This window comes from Dasypus novemcinctus, chromosome 19 (assembly GCF_030445035.2).
Source record: "Dasypus novemcinctus isolate mDasNov1 chromosome 19, mDasNov1.1.hap2, whole genome shotgun sequence".
In the NCBI taxonomy this organism is placed as follows: Eukaryota; Metazoa; Chordata; class Mammalia; order Cingulata; family Dasypodidae; genus Dasypus; species Dasypus novemcinctus.
In genome coordinates, this window is record NC_080691.1 from 37,585,146 (window position 1) to 37,599,636 (window position 14,491).

The 14,491-nt window shown below is 38.7% G+C and overlaps 1 protein-coding gene and 1 non-coding gene across 3 annotated transcripts in view; one reads left to right on the forward strand and one right to left on the reverse strand.

Annotated features, from left to right (window-relative positions):
• The window catches only part of TTC28 (tetratricopeptide repeat domain 28), an 876,415-nt gene that overhangs the window by 743,934 nt on the left and 117,990 nt on the right, over positions 1-14,491 (reverse strand). The gene's annotated exons all lie outside the window — the stretch shown is intronic.
• On the forward strand, positions 10,201-10,304 carry LOC111764923 (small nucleolar RNA U13). Its single transcript, XR_002797402.1, has one exon. It is a non-coding gene; the product is annotated as a small nucleolar RNA U13 (small nucleolar RNA).

Sequence of the window (14,491 nt, forward strand, 5' to 3'; positions counted from 1 at the left end):
AACTCCCAAACAACGCCCCTCCATCAACACACCAAAATGTGGTGTATCATTTGCTACAGATAAATAATATCATCTGATTATTGCCATGTCCATAGTGTACATTGGCTTACATTTTCCATACTGTCTCAGTATTAACACAGTACATCTTTTGCATAGATGCAAGAATATTATATTTTTACTATTAACCACAGTCCATAGGTCACTCCAGCTGTATTTTTCCCATGCTTCTCCACATTCCCAGCACCCTACAGTAGTGATGTACATTTGCCCTAACTCACAAAGGAACCTCTTGCATCTGTACCATCAACCACAACTCTCATTCACCTTTTGGTTTACTGTGCTATTCAGTTCCTAGATTATTCTCTCACATTCTGTCACTTAGCATTTACATCCCTAGACTACCATTTTCAGTCACATCCCCATTTACAAACTAGCTGTTACTGTGTGTTACCATCAACTCTATACATTTCCACAATTTTACAGTAAAGCTAATTAAAACTTCTGCATACACTGAACACCAGTAGTCCACTCAGTCCTTCTATTATCTCCTTTAAGAATCCACCACCTACCACTAGGTCTTGAAAATATTTTCCAATAATTTCGTCTAGAAGTTTTATGGTTCTTGCTTTTATTTTCAGTTTGTTTTATCCATTTTGAGTTAGTTTTTGGATGAGGTGTGAGATAGGGGTCTTCCTTTCTTCCCTCAGCTATGGATATCCAATTCTTTCAGCACCATTTCTTGAATAGATTGTTCTGCCCGAGCTGTGTGAGTTTGACAGGCTAGTCAAAAATCACTTGACCATACCTGCAAGGGTCTGTCTCTGAACCACAAGTTTGGTTCCATTGGTCTATTGTGTCTGTCTTTAGGCCAGTACCATGTTGTTTTTACCACTATAGGTAGGTATTATGATTTAAAGTCTGGAGATGAGGGTTTACTTTTCCTTTTTATGATGTTTCTGGCTATTCAGGAATCCTTACCCTCCCAAATAAATTTAACGATCATGTTTTCAATTTTTTCTTTAATACTGGTGGAATTTTTATCGGGATTGCATTAAATCTGTATAACAATTTGAGTAGAATTGACATCTTAATGATATTTAGGCTTCCAATCCATGAGCACGGAATGTTCTTCCAGTTATTTAGGGCTTTTCTGATTTGTTTAACATTGAATTGCAGTTTTCTGAATACAAGTGCTTTACATCATTGGTTAAGTTTATTCCTGATTATTTGAGTTTTATCTGTCATATTTTATTTTCACCACTCTTTTGATACTTTTAGTTGCTTTTATTGATATAATCTTCATTTCTAGACTCTCTTCCAGGCCCCTCTCTCCTGTATTTTATTTTCAGGCTCTAACATACCCCTTTGTATTTCCTGAAAATCTGGTCTCTTGCTTAGAAATTCTCTCAGTTTCTGTTTTTCTGTGAATATTCTAATTTCACCCTCATTTTTGAAAGACAGTCTTGCTGGATAAGATTCTTGGCTGAAAGTTTTTCTTTTGTAGTATCTTAAAAATATCAGACCACTGTCTTCTTGCCTCCATGGTTTCTGGTGAGAAATCAGCACTTAATTTTATTGGGTATCCCTTATATGTTATGCATTGCTTTTCTCTTCCTGCTCTCAGAATTCTCTGTCTTTGGCCCTTGACATTCTGATGAGTATGTGTCTTGGAGTTGGTCTATTTGGATTTTTTTGGATAGGACATGCTTCTTGGACATGGATATCTATGTCCTTAAATAGGGTTGGGAAATTTTCTACCATTATTTCTTCAAATATTCCTTCTGCCCCTTTTCCCTTCTCTTCTCCTTCTGGGACACCCATGACACGCATGTTTGCATGCCTTTTGCTGTCATTTAGTTCCCTGAGACCTTGTTCAATTTTTTCCATTCTTTTCTTCATCTCTTCTTTGGTATGCTCACTTTCAGAGGTCATTTCTTCAATCTCACCAATCCTTTCTTCTGCCTTCTCAAATCTGCTATTATATGATTCCAATGTCTTTTTGTTTCTTTGTTTTTTGTTTTTTATTTCTTTTTATTTCTCTCCTCTTCCCCATCCCCCCCAAGTTGTCTGCTCTCTGTGTCCATTTGCTGTGTGTTCTTCTGCATCCATTTGTATTCTCATCAGGCGGCACTGGGGGTCTGTGTCTCTTTTTGTTGCATCATCACTCTGCATCAGCTCTCTGTGTGTGCGGTGCCACTCCTGGGCAGGCTGCACTTTTTTCATGCTGGGCGGCTCTCCTTACAGGGTGCACTCCTTGCATGTGGGGCTCCCGTACACGGGGGACACCCCTGGACACTCCTGCATGGCAGGGAACACCTAGTGTGCATCAGCAGTGCATGTGGGCCAGCTCATCATACAGATCAGGAGGCCCTGGATTTGAACATTGGACCTCTCATGTGGTAGGCAGATGCCCTATCCGTTGGGCCAAATCTGCTTCTCCTCCAATGCTTTTTTAATTTCAATGACTTGCATTCCCATAAGATCTGCTATTTTTCTATGTATACTTTCAAATTCTTCTTTTGTGTTCATCCAATGTCTTCTTAATATCCTTAATCTCTTTAGCCATCTCATTGAATTTATTAAAGAGATTTGTTTGAACATCTATAATTAGTTGTCTCAACTCCTTTATGTCATCTGGAGGCTTATCTTTTTCCTTAACTGGGCCATAGCTTTCTGTTTCTTGGTATGGATTGTTATTTTTTGTTGGTGTCTTCACATCTGGCTTACTAGCGTATTTTTTCTGGGTGCAGTTTTTCTCTCTACTTTAGGGCTTCCTATCGTTTCTCCCTTGCTGGTTATGCAGTTGGAGCTAAGCGTGTAGTTGGTGTTGTAAACTGTGGAGGCTCAAGCTGCCCTCATTGCACCAGGGACCAATGAAGCTTCTTCCAACTTTCTCCTTTGTCAGGAGTAGGGACAGAATCACAGCTATGTGGAATAATTCACGTGCAGGCCTAGACTGTAGTTGCCCAGAGAGACTGATGAAACTTCACATCCCTTTCTCCCCTACCTGGGACAGGGATGAAGCTGCTGGTGTGGGCAACAATCTACGCAGTGTGGGTCCTAAGATGACTGCAGTTGCCCTGGTAGACTTCTGATTTTCAGTCTATGCCAGCCAAAGTTTCCAGCAGTTACCTTTATAGGCTGGTGCAGGGCTCCTCAGCCTCCCCCCTGCCAGAGGTGGGGCTGAAGCATAGGCAGGCTACAGACTGATCTGTGTTCAAAGTAACTGTCACCCTGGCTTCCCCTCAGGCTGGGGGAGGAGTCAGAATTACAGCTACTAGCCTCCTTCTGACTTAGGCTGGTTCTCACCCCAGCTGTTCCCAGGGTTATCTCTTAGCCAGCCAAGTCTACTCATCAGTAGCAGAAATCGGCAGCCAACCGTCTCCTCCTCCCCTGTTTCTGGGAAATGGAGCTTCCAATTCCTATCACAGAGCAGCTCTTGGGGCAGCTCGTGCCGCCAGAGTAGGATAATCTTGGCCAGCAATTTCCCAGAGAGGCTGGCGCAGGTCCCCACAGCTTCCTCCCTGCTGGAGGTGGCACTGGGGCCTAGGCTAGAGCTGCAATATGACCTGGATGGGAAGAAGCCGGTCCCCACCAGCACTGGGATCCTCAGTCCACCCAGCTTCCCCTCCTGCCAGGCGCGGAGTTAAGATGGCGACTCCCAGCCTCTTTCTGACTAGACAGGCTCAAACTTTTGCTGTTCTCAGGATCATACTATAGCCCACTGAATTTCCTCATCAGAGCTGAAATTGGTGCCCAACTGTCTCTTTCTCCCCCATTTTGGGGAAGTGGAGCTTTCAATTACAGACGCAGAACAGCTCCCGAGGTGGCTTGTGCCTCCAGTGGAAGATGGGCACCAGGCTCTGCGGCACCAAGTGTTCTCCTTACGAGTCTTCTCTGCAGACGGGCAGTCTCTTCTTCCCACTCCCCTCCTAGAGCCCCCAAACAGGTGCTTCAGCTAGCTCCAGAGAGCTCTGGGTGTTTGCTAACTGCCCTAGCTGACTCTAGGAGCTCCTTACTCCGCCACTATCTTGCTGGTTCTCCTCCAGCATTACTTTTCAATTACTATTTAATTGCTATTAAGCTAATCTTTCACCTCATCAGGGAAGAGAACTAAAGCTTTCTTTTTAAATTTATTATGAGATTGATAACTTTAACATTTATTCCCTTAAAGGAGAGGACTAGTCAGAAGCATAATTTGGGAATTTCAATAAGGGATTTCAGTCAGGGATTATATAAATTACCACAGTTATTAGACACTTTAACTTGGTAAAATGAAGCAGAATATTTTTCCTAACTTCCAATACCAAAACCATTAGCAACTAGTCGAATCTCTCTCCCCCAAAGAATTTAGGGTTTCCACATGACTTTTTAAAAAAGGAAGATACTTTGTTTTTAAGTTCCTTCTCAATGTTTATAAATCATAAAAAATTAAAAAATCATTTCCTTGCATATGTATCTGTGAAGAAGCACAAAAAAACTAAATTAATAATAATAGTGATAAGTCTTATCCTAGAGGTTCAAGGATTTTAAAAAGCATTTCCTTACTTTCCCAACCAGAGAAAACAAAAGGAAACCTAAGTAACCAAAAAGCTGTACAGTTTTTGTACAGACAAACTGATGAGGGTATAATTATCATAAGTATAGGCAGATGAAAGTGCAGAGTCAACCAAATTTTGGCCAAATTCTATGTCTATAGAACTAAAAAACAGAAGAACAGTTCTTTATGCTGCTAATCTATTTAAGCTACCCGGGTTGATAGCATGACCTAAACCATACATATGCAGACCCTAAAATCAGTAACAGGAAAATATGCATGTAAATATGAGAGTGCCATGGAAGGAAAAGAAAGGGGTTTCATACCTTTATAACTCCATAGAAAATGTTGAATGCCTTATATACAAAAATTGCTTTTTTAAAAGGGGGTAGAGGTAACACAAAACATTAAAATCAAGTCTTAACACCTATCAGTTAAAATGTTAGTTTTCATTCCCACCATGTAATTTCCAAGAATTAGTAATCAACAAAATAATGTGCCAAATCACCTTCTAAAAATAATATCGAATTTGTCAGACTCAACATCTTCGAGGGATTAAACCAGATTTAAGCATCCATTGGTGCTTTCAGGAAGTTCTGAAACCAGTATTCCCAAACGGAATTTCCTAAAATTTAATTAATACAATAAATTGTGCAAAATTGGGAAACGGACTTTGGCCCAGTGGTTAGGGCATCCGTCTACCACATGGGAGGTCTGCGGTTCAAGCCCCGGGCCTCCTTGACCCGTGTGGAGCTGGCCCATGCGCAGTGCTGATGCGCGCAAGGAGTGCCGTGCAACACAGGGGTGTCCCCCGCGTAGGGGAGCCCCACGCGCAAGGAGTGCACCCATAAGGAGAGCCGCCCAGCGCGAAGGAGGGAGCAGCCTGCCAAGGAATGGCGCCGCCCACACATCCCGTGCGGCTGACGACAACAGAAGCGGACAAAGAAAAAAGACGCAGCAAAAAGACACAGAAAACAGACAACCGGGGGAGGGGAGGGGAATTAAATAAATAAAAATAAATCTTTTAAAAAAATAAAATAAAATAAAAAAATAAATTGTGCAAAATAATTCCCAAACACTCTCTACAGCAAAAAAACATACGAAAAAGGCACGTTTCTGTTTCTGCACTATCTTGATTTAAATTTCTCAGTTCTACAAATCCAGCCTTCATTTACAATATTTGTTGAGTACCAACTCTGTGACAGGCACTGAACTGGACCTGGAACATATAAGTGAACAGCAAAGTCCCTGCCCTCAAGAAGGTCACAGTATAGTACAGGATACAGACAAGACTGTCATTCACAGTACAGTGTGTTAAGTCAGCACATAGGCTAGAGAAAAGGATAAGGTATTATGGGAGCACACAGACACGCCCACAAGGAGAACCTAAAAACATCCAATTGCTTCACTGTTAAAATTCCCATGCTTTTGATAAAAACTGTTGCTGATATGGTAATATAAAAAGGTCTTAAGTGGTATGCTGGAGTTAATTATTAAGAAAAATATTCTTTTGATGGTTACTAACCCTAACACTATGAAGATGACTAACCCTAATTCTCTGAAGTAGGACACTTTAAACATTGTTACACAAAACTCTCTGAGACTGGAAGAAAATTACCAGTTGAGAATCATTGAAGCAGGAAGCCACTGTTAGGTTTTTTGGTTTTTGGTTTTTTTTTTTAAAGATTTATTTATTTATCCACTCCCCTTTCAGCTTGCTTGTCTTCTCTCCGTCCAATCGTTGCGCATTCTTCTGTGTCTGCTTGTCTCCCTTTGTTGCGTCATCTTGCTATGCCAGCTCTCTGCAGGCACAGCCCATTGACTCTCCGCAGGCGCAAGCCAGCTTGCCTTCACAAGGAGGCCCTGGGAAGCAAACCCAAGGCCTCCCATATGGTAGGTGGGAGCCCAATCAATTGAGACACATCTGCTTCCTTAGGGTTTTAAATGTAGCTTTTCCCTTAGTATTTCAGTGTTAAAACAAAGTTGAGACTCATTGCCATAATACATTTAAAGAAGATTCATAAAAATTTCAATCTATCATAACTTTTATGAAGGAATACTACAGTATGGCATTGCATAGCAAAGTATAGTATAGTATAAAGTGAGGAACCCCTGTATATATAACAAATCCTTGATATCATTATACTCCAAATACTGGAGTAGATAGGATTTTCTTCTAAACCGATAGCAAAAGTAAAGTTAAAATATCTGTTGAAACCTTTGCTATCTGATCAATAAGAAGGGAAGTTTCTGCATGTTAAATCAATTCACTAATTACTAACAAACTTGTACTGCTGTTTCACATGCCTAAGTACACAATCTGCTTGATATAATACTGCCTCCTGGGGGTTACAGCAAATTACTACTCTTTTGAAAAAATATTAGAAGAAATAGAAAATACAGCCATCGTTTTCTAACAATACCTTGCAAAAGGTCTATAACAAATCAGCAGATTTTTCCTAAGCAATCTCTTTTTTAAAAAAGAGTATATGTATTTGCATTTGAATAATCAGGAAGTACATAATAAAATTTAATTATAGAAAGTGATTATTAATATGATTATGAATGTCAGGTCTTAGATAGCATTTTGCATTTTCAAAGCACTCAGCCAACATTAAATGACTAATCTTATAACATTCATGAGGTTACTATTACTGCCATCCTTTTACAGAAAAGTAAACAGAACGATTAAGTGAAGTATTAGAAATTCAAGAGCTAGTCAGTAACTAAGCAGCAAAGTGCCTCAGGAGAATGACTTAATGTTAAATATGAAGCACTAATTCATTAACTCATCTCTAATACCCTCTGACCTACCAACAGGAAAAATTAATTACTCTTTATCTGTGGCCCCAAAGAGTTTTATAGATTCCTCTATTATAGAACTTCACCTTTATATATTATAATTATTGATTGTCAGTCTCTCTAGCTAAACGCTGAATCTCCACAGCACTTTGCACAGTATCTAACACATAGCAAGACAGCTATCTCTTCAATCATTTAATGATTCTTTAATCATTCAGGCTTTTGTTCAACAAACTATTAAGCATCTACTCCATGTCAGGAACCAGAGTTACAGTGGTGAAAAAGAAAGCTTTGCTCTCATGAAGTATATATCCTAGTGTGGAAAGGTAGATGAACAAAAAACAACAAATCTCAAAAATTATCTGGTAATAAGAAGAGCTACAGAAAAAAATAAAATGTGACTACAGGTGGCTAAGTACTTACTGTAGATTAGGCAGTGACATTCAAGTGAATGCCTGAATTGCAAGAAAGAACCAGCGAGAATTATATGGGGAAACACAATTCCAGGTGGCAAGTACAAAAGGCCAAAGTGGGGAAAAACTGCAAATATTCACAAAACAGAAAAAATAACTTGTTTAGAATATACTGGTCCAAGGGGTGAGAGGTAAAAGATCAGAAAGGTACAGAGGCCAGGTCAGGGCTTTCTTGGACCATAACAAGAATTTTTTTCTAAATGAAAATGGAAAGATGGTTAAGCCTCCATAATTTGTGCTTGCTGCTTTGAATTACTGTATATTTTCCTAGCAGGTAGCACTAAGGGGAAAAATTAATACTGAGAAAGGAAAACTACTATGATACTGATTACAGGGACTTTCTGTTTAATAATGACTTTTTAGTGAAAACTTATTTTATAATTAAATCTTTCGATTAAAAGATAAAATAGCAGAGTCTACTAACATTTTAATAGGAGTTAGAAAAATGAGATTTTGACAATCATTATAGTAAGAAATTGAAGAGCTCCTGTATAAATCAATGTACATTCTAAATGACTAGGAGCTTGTGCTAATAATTTATTAATTTTTTACCAAGCATAGAAATCTACAAATAGCTCATAACGAATGCCAGACAGACATCTGGAGAGGAGGTCCCTGAGTGAAAGTATGGAAGTGTCATTAAACATAATAAATCTCTTCCTCTAACCAGAGAAACCAGAAGGAAAAAACAACATACATTTAGGAGAGAGAACATGTGTCATCACATTAACTGAACAAAATACAACAGTAGCCTAAAAATTAAGGTCAGGTTCATATTTCACCAAAAATGATCTAGGTGTTGCAGAAGACTCAAGGCTAACAAATACCAAGCCATAACACCAAGATTTGGTTCAATATAATTTCAGGAACAATCACTGAAGAGAAAATATTAACTTTTTTTCATTCTAGGTCATAGGGTCCTGAATGCTTATTATTTTAAACTTTGTGCATCTTCTAATTTTTAATGTTTTTTTAAAAACGGAGGGATCAGTAAAGATGCTGGCATAAGACAATCCAGGACACCATGCCCCCCAGAATCTTTGAAGAACTAGCAAAACCGGACAGAGCCATCTTCCTCAAGACTCAAGAAAACAGTAAAAGGGTTGAAGTAACTGGACAAAAGCCAAATCAAGAAAATGCAGTTTTAAAGCAGCAGGAGAAGCTCCTGGCATGCCTGCTGCCCCTCCCCCACTGCCCAAAATTCACCCTACAGGCAGAATAAGCACGCAGAAACCTAAAGCACAGTAAGAAATAAATTAAGTCAAAGCAGCATAGGGAGAGTTATCAGCTTTAAGATATACAATAGAGCACCCAGAGGCATGGAGGAAATCTATCACAGAGAGTAAAGAGAACATTTGAATCTCTATAAAGAAGAAATTCCTGAAGTCACTAGCCAGCAAAAGCCCAGAACAAGATGCAAGCTCTGAAAAAGTCAGAAGACGATCCTATATAGCACATTCTCCTTGAGTTGATCTTGACAGGATGGCTAATCTCTGAAGGAGAGCCCCAGTCACTGCAGAGTCAATCTGCAAAGTCTGTTTTTGCCTTGGTTTATTTGTTATTTGGTTATTTGGTTTATTTGTATTTTTTAACTTCTGGAGCTCAAGGAAATTTTCCACTAGATACATTTTTAAGGAACAGAGAGCTCAGTGACTAAATCTCAGAGTTAACATTTTAAAATATTAAAATGTACAATGAAAGATTACAAGACAAGCAAAGAAAAGGGAAATGCTGGCCCATCCAAAGTAATAAGATAAAAATTCAGAAACAATACCATACAAAGACTTTTTAAAAATGATCCTCAAAATGCTCAAGAGATAAAAGAAAACAGGGGGAAGCACTAAAGGATATTAAAAAAAAAAAAAAAAGAATAAGCTACGAGAATCTCAATAAAGAGAAATATTTTTATTTTTTTAAGTTTTATTAATTTCTCTCCCCGTCTCCCACCCCCCGCCCCAGTTGTCTGTTCTCTGTGTCCATTTGCTGCATGTTCTTTTGTCCGCTTCTGTTGTTGTCAGCAGCAGGGGAATCTGTGTTTCCTTTTGTTGCGTCATCTTGCTGTGTCAGCTCTCCGTGTGTGCAGCACCATTTTTGGGCAGGCTGAACTTTCTTTCGCGCTGGGCGGCTCTCCTTACGGGGCGCACTCCTTGCACGTGGGGCTCCCTTACGCAGGGGAAGTGCGTGGGGCTCCCTTACGCAGGGGACACCCCTGCGTGGCAGGGGACTCCTTGCACACATCAGCACCAAGCAGGGGCCAGCTCCACATGGGTCAAGGAGGCCCAGGGTTTGAACCGCAGACCTCCCATGTGGTAGACGGACGCCCTATCCACTGGGCCAAGTCCGCTTCCCAAAGAGAAATATTTTTAAGTGGAGCCAAACAGATAATGGCTCCTTTTGTGGTTCATGAGCATGATGAATAGGTGTTCACGCACTTGTGTGAGGTGTGTCTCCCACTAACCTTGTTATGATGTCAGCACATTACCCGTCTGACATTAAAAAAAAAAAAAAAAAAAAAAAACCTCCCCCAAATGAAAAGCCCAGACTTCACAGGTGAATTCTACCAATCATTCAATGAAGATTTAATATTAACCTTAATCAAAGTCTTCCAAAGACTTGAACGGGAAGGAATGCTACCAAACACATTCTATGAAGCCAATATCACCCTAATACCAAAGTCAGATAAAGATATTACGAAAAAGAAAAGTATAGACCCATTTGTCCAATGAATACAGATGCAAAAATCTTCAACAAATTGCTCACTAATCTGATTCAACAACATATTAAAAGAATTATTCATCATGATCAAATGGGTTTTATAACAGGCATGCAAGAGTTGTTGAACATAAGAAAATCAGTCAGTGTAATACAATACATTAATAAATCAAAGAAGAAAAATTACATGAGCCTCTCGATTGACACAGAAAAGGCAGTTGACAAAATACAGCCTGCTTTCTTGATAAAAAATGCTCCAGAAGATAGGAAATGAAGAAAACTTTCTCAATATGATAAAGGACATATATGAAAAATCCAGTTAACATTATACTAAATGGGGAAAGACTGAAAACTTTTCCATTGAGATCAGGGACAAGTCTAGGAGGCCCACTGTCACCATTGTTGTTCAATATAGTACAAGAAGTTCTAGCTAGAGGAATCAGGCAAGAAAAAGGAAATAAAAGGCTCCCAATTCAGAAAGGAAGAAGTAAAACTTTCACTGTTCACAATGATATGATCCTATGCCTAGAAAGTCCTGAAAAATCTACAGCAAAGCTACTAGAGCTAATAAACAAGTTCAACAGAGTGGCAGGATACAATATTAATACACAAAAATCAGTAGTGTTTCTATACACTGGTAATTAGCAATCTGAGTAGGAAGTCAGGGGGAAAAAATCCATTTATAATAGTAACTAAAAGAATCAAATATTTAGGAATAAACTTAACCAAGGATGTAAGGCACTTGTGTTCATAAAACTACAATGTATTGCTAAAAGAAATCAAAGACCTAAATAAATGGAAGAGCATTTCGTGTTCATGGATTGGAAGACAAATGTCATTAAGATGTCAATTCAACCTGGATTAATATACAGATTCGAGGCAATCCCGATTTAAAAATTCCAACAGCCTTTTTTAAAGAAATGAAAAACCCAATTATCAAATTTATTTATAAGGGTAAGGGGCCCCAAATAGCCAGAAACACCTTAAAAAGGAAGAACAAAACTGGAGGACTCTCACTTCTGGACCTTAAATCATATTACCTAGCTATAGCAGTAAAAACAGCATGGTACTGGCATAAAGATAGACATATAGACCAATGGAACTGAACTGATTGTTCAGTAACAGATCTTCACATGGTCAAGTAATTTTTTTTCCCCCAATGATTTTTGACAAGGCTATCAAACCTACCCTGCTCATGCAGAACAGTATTTTCAACAAATAGCACTGGAAGAACTGGAGATCCATATTGAAAAGAAACAAAGAATTTAATAATTGTTTATATTTCCAATTATTAAATGTACAAAATAAAGTTTTAAAAAAAAGAAAGAGGTCTCCTATCTCACATCTTATACAAAAATTAACTCAAAATAGATGAAAACTTAAATATAAAAGCTAGAGTCATAAAATTCCTAGAAGAAAATGTAGGAAAACATTCCTAGAAGAAAATGTAGGAAAACCTGGTGGTAGGTGGTGGTTTCTTAAACCTTAAACCAAAAGCAAGAGAAGCAAAAAGAAAAAACATGGATAAATGGGACCTCCTCAAACTTTTTTGCTCCAAAGGACTTTGTCAAGAAGGTGAAAAGGCAGTTGGCTCAATGGGAGAAAATATTTGGAGACGACATATCCAACAAGGATTTTATTTCCATGCTATATAGAGAGACCATACAACTCAACAATAAAAGAGCAAGCAATCCAACTTAAAAATGAGCAAAAGACAGACATGTTTCCAAAGAGGAAATAAAAATGGGCAAAAACACATGGAAAAAATGTTCAACATCACTAGCTATTAGGGAAATGTAAATCAAAACTACAATGAAATGTCATCTCACACCTTAGAGAATGGTCCTTTTAGAGAATGGTCCTTATTTTAAAAAATTAAAAAGTGCTAGAGAGTATGTGGAGAAATAGGAACACTCCTTCACTGTTCATGGGAATGTAGAATAGTGCGGCCTCTGTGGAAGACAGTTTGGCACATCTTTAGGAAGCTAAATATAGACCTGCCATATGATCTGGCAATCCCTCTACTAGGAATATATGCAGAACTGAAAACAGTTGATGTGAAAAGACATTTGCTCACTGATGTTCCTAGCAGCATTATTCACAATTGCCAAAAGATGGAAACAACCCAAGTATCCATCAACCAAGGAATGGATAAACAAAATGTGATATATACATATGATGGTACATTATACTGCAGTAAGAAGAAATGAAATTGGGGACACATATGACAATACGGATGAAGGTTGAGGACACTGCTGAGTGAAATAAGCCAGACACAAAGGAGAAACATTGTATGGTCTCACTAATATGAAGTAAATACAGAGAATAATCCTGTGGAGTATAGGTTAATAGGAGCTAGGATGAGGGCTGAGAAGTATTACTGGTGCTTCATGTATGTAGAACTTTTTTTTATATTATTATTTTTTTAAATTTCTCTCCCGTCCCCCCGCCCCACAGTTGTCTGCTTTCTGTGTCCATTCGTTGTGTGTTCTTCTGTGACCGCTTCTATCCTTATCAGCGGCACCAGGAATCTGTGTTACTTTTTGTTGCGTCATCTAGCTGTGTCAGCTCTCCGTGTGTGTGGTGCCATTCTTGGGCAGGCTACACTTTCTTTCGCGCTGGGCGGCTCTCCTTACGGGGTGCACTCCTTGCGCGTGGGGCTCCCCTATGCGGGGGACATCCCTGGGTGGCACGGCACTCCTTGCACACATCAGCACTGCACATGGGCCAGCTCCACATGGGTCAAGGAGGCCCGGGGTTTGAACCACGGACCTCCTATGTGGTAAGCAGACATCCTATCAATTGGGCCAAGTCTGCTTCTCTAATGTATGTAGAATTTTTAATCAGCTTGACTATAAGTTTGGAAATGGATAGAGTTGATGGTAACACATAATGAGTATAACTAATACAGCTAGTTTACAAATGGGATTGCAGCTGAAAGGGGTTATATAGGGATATAGGTAAAAAAAGAAAGCCAGAGAATAATGTAGGGACTGAATAACATAATGAGATCAGAAGTGGATGAGGATTCTGATTAACAGCACAAATACAAGAATATTCTTCTATGAGCTACAACAAATGTACATCACTATTACAAGGTGGTAAGAATATGGTGATACATGGGAAAATACAATTAATGTAACTTATGGATTATAGTTAACAGCAATATTGTAATATTCTTGTACCAATGTCAAAGAAGGTACTATATCAGTGATAAGGATCAATAATATGACGGTATGGGACTTTTCTTTTGGACTAAGAAAAATGTCCAAAAGTTTATGGAGGTGATGACTGCTCAACTCTATAATGAAAGTGAAAGTCACTGAGTGTACACTTTGGATAGACTGTACAGGCATGGGACTATATAGCAAAGTGAACCATGTGATGAAGCTGGACTGTGGTTAATAGTACAAATATGGGAGTGTTCTCTCATGAACTATAACAAACATACAATACTAATACATGTTAATAAAAGGGGATGTATTAAAGAATGTAACAAATGTAAGCTATGGGCCATAGTCAGTGGTAATTGTCTAATGATGTTCTGTCATAATCTGTAACAACTGATCCACAACAATGTAAGGTATTAGTGGAGGGTGATATATAGGGATTCTGTGCATTATGCATAATTGGTTTATAAGCTAACAACTTCTTTACTAAAAAATATATACTTTAAAAAATTAAATGCCAATTTGTCATCAAAAACCATGGACTCACAAAGGCAGTGGTATAAAATATTTAAAGTGCTAAAAAATCAATAGTCAACCAAGGATTTTATATCTGGAGAGGCTGACTTTCAAAATGAGGGAGAGATTAATGTATTAAAACATTCCCAGATATAACAAGCTGAGGGAGTTCACCACTAACAGACCAGCCCTACAAAACAATGAGTAGTAAAGACTACTTCAGACCTAAAGGAAAGAACAATACACAGTGGAGTAAAGTGTCTTAAAAACCTCCAGTAAGA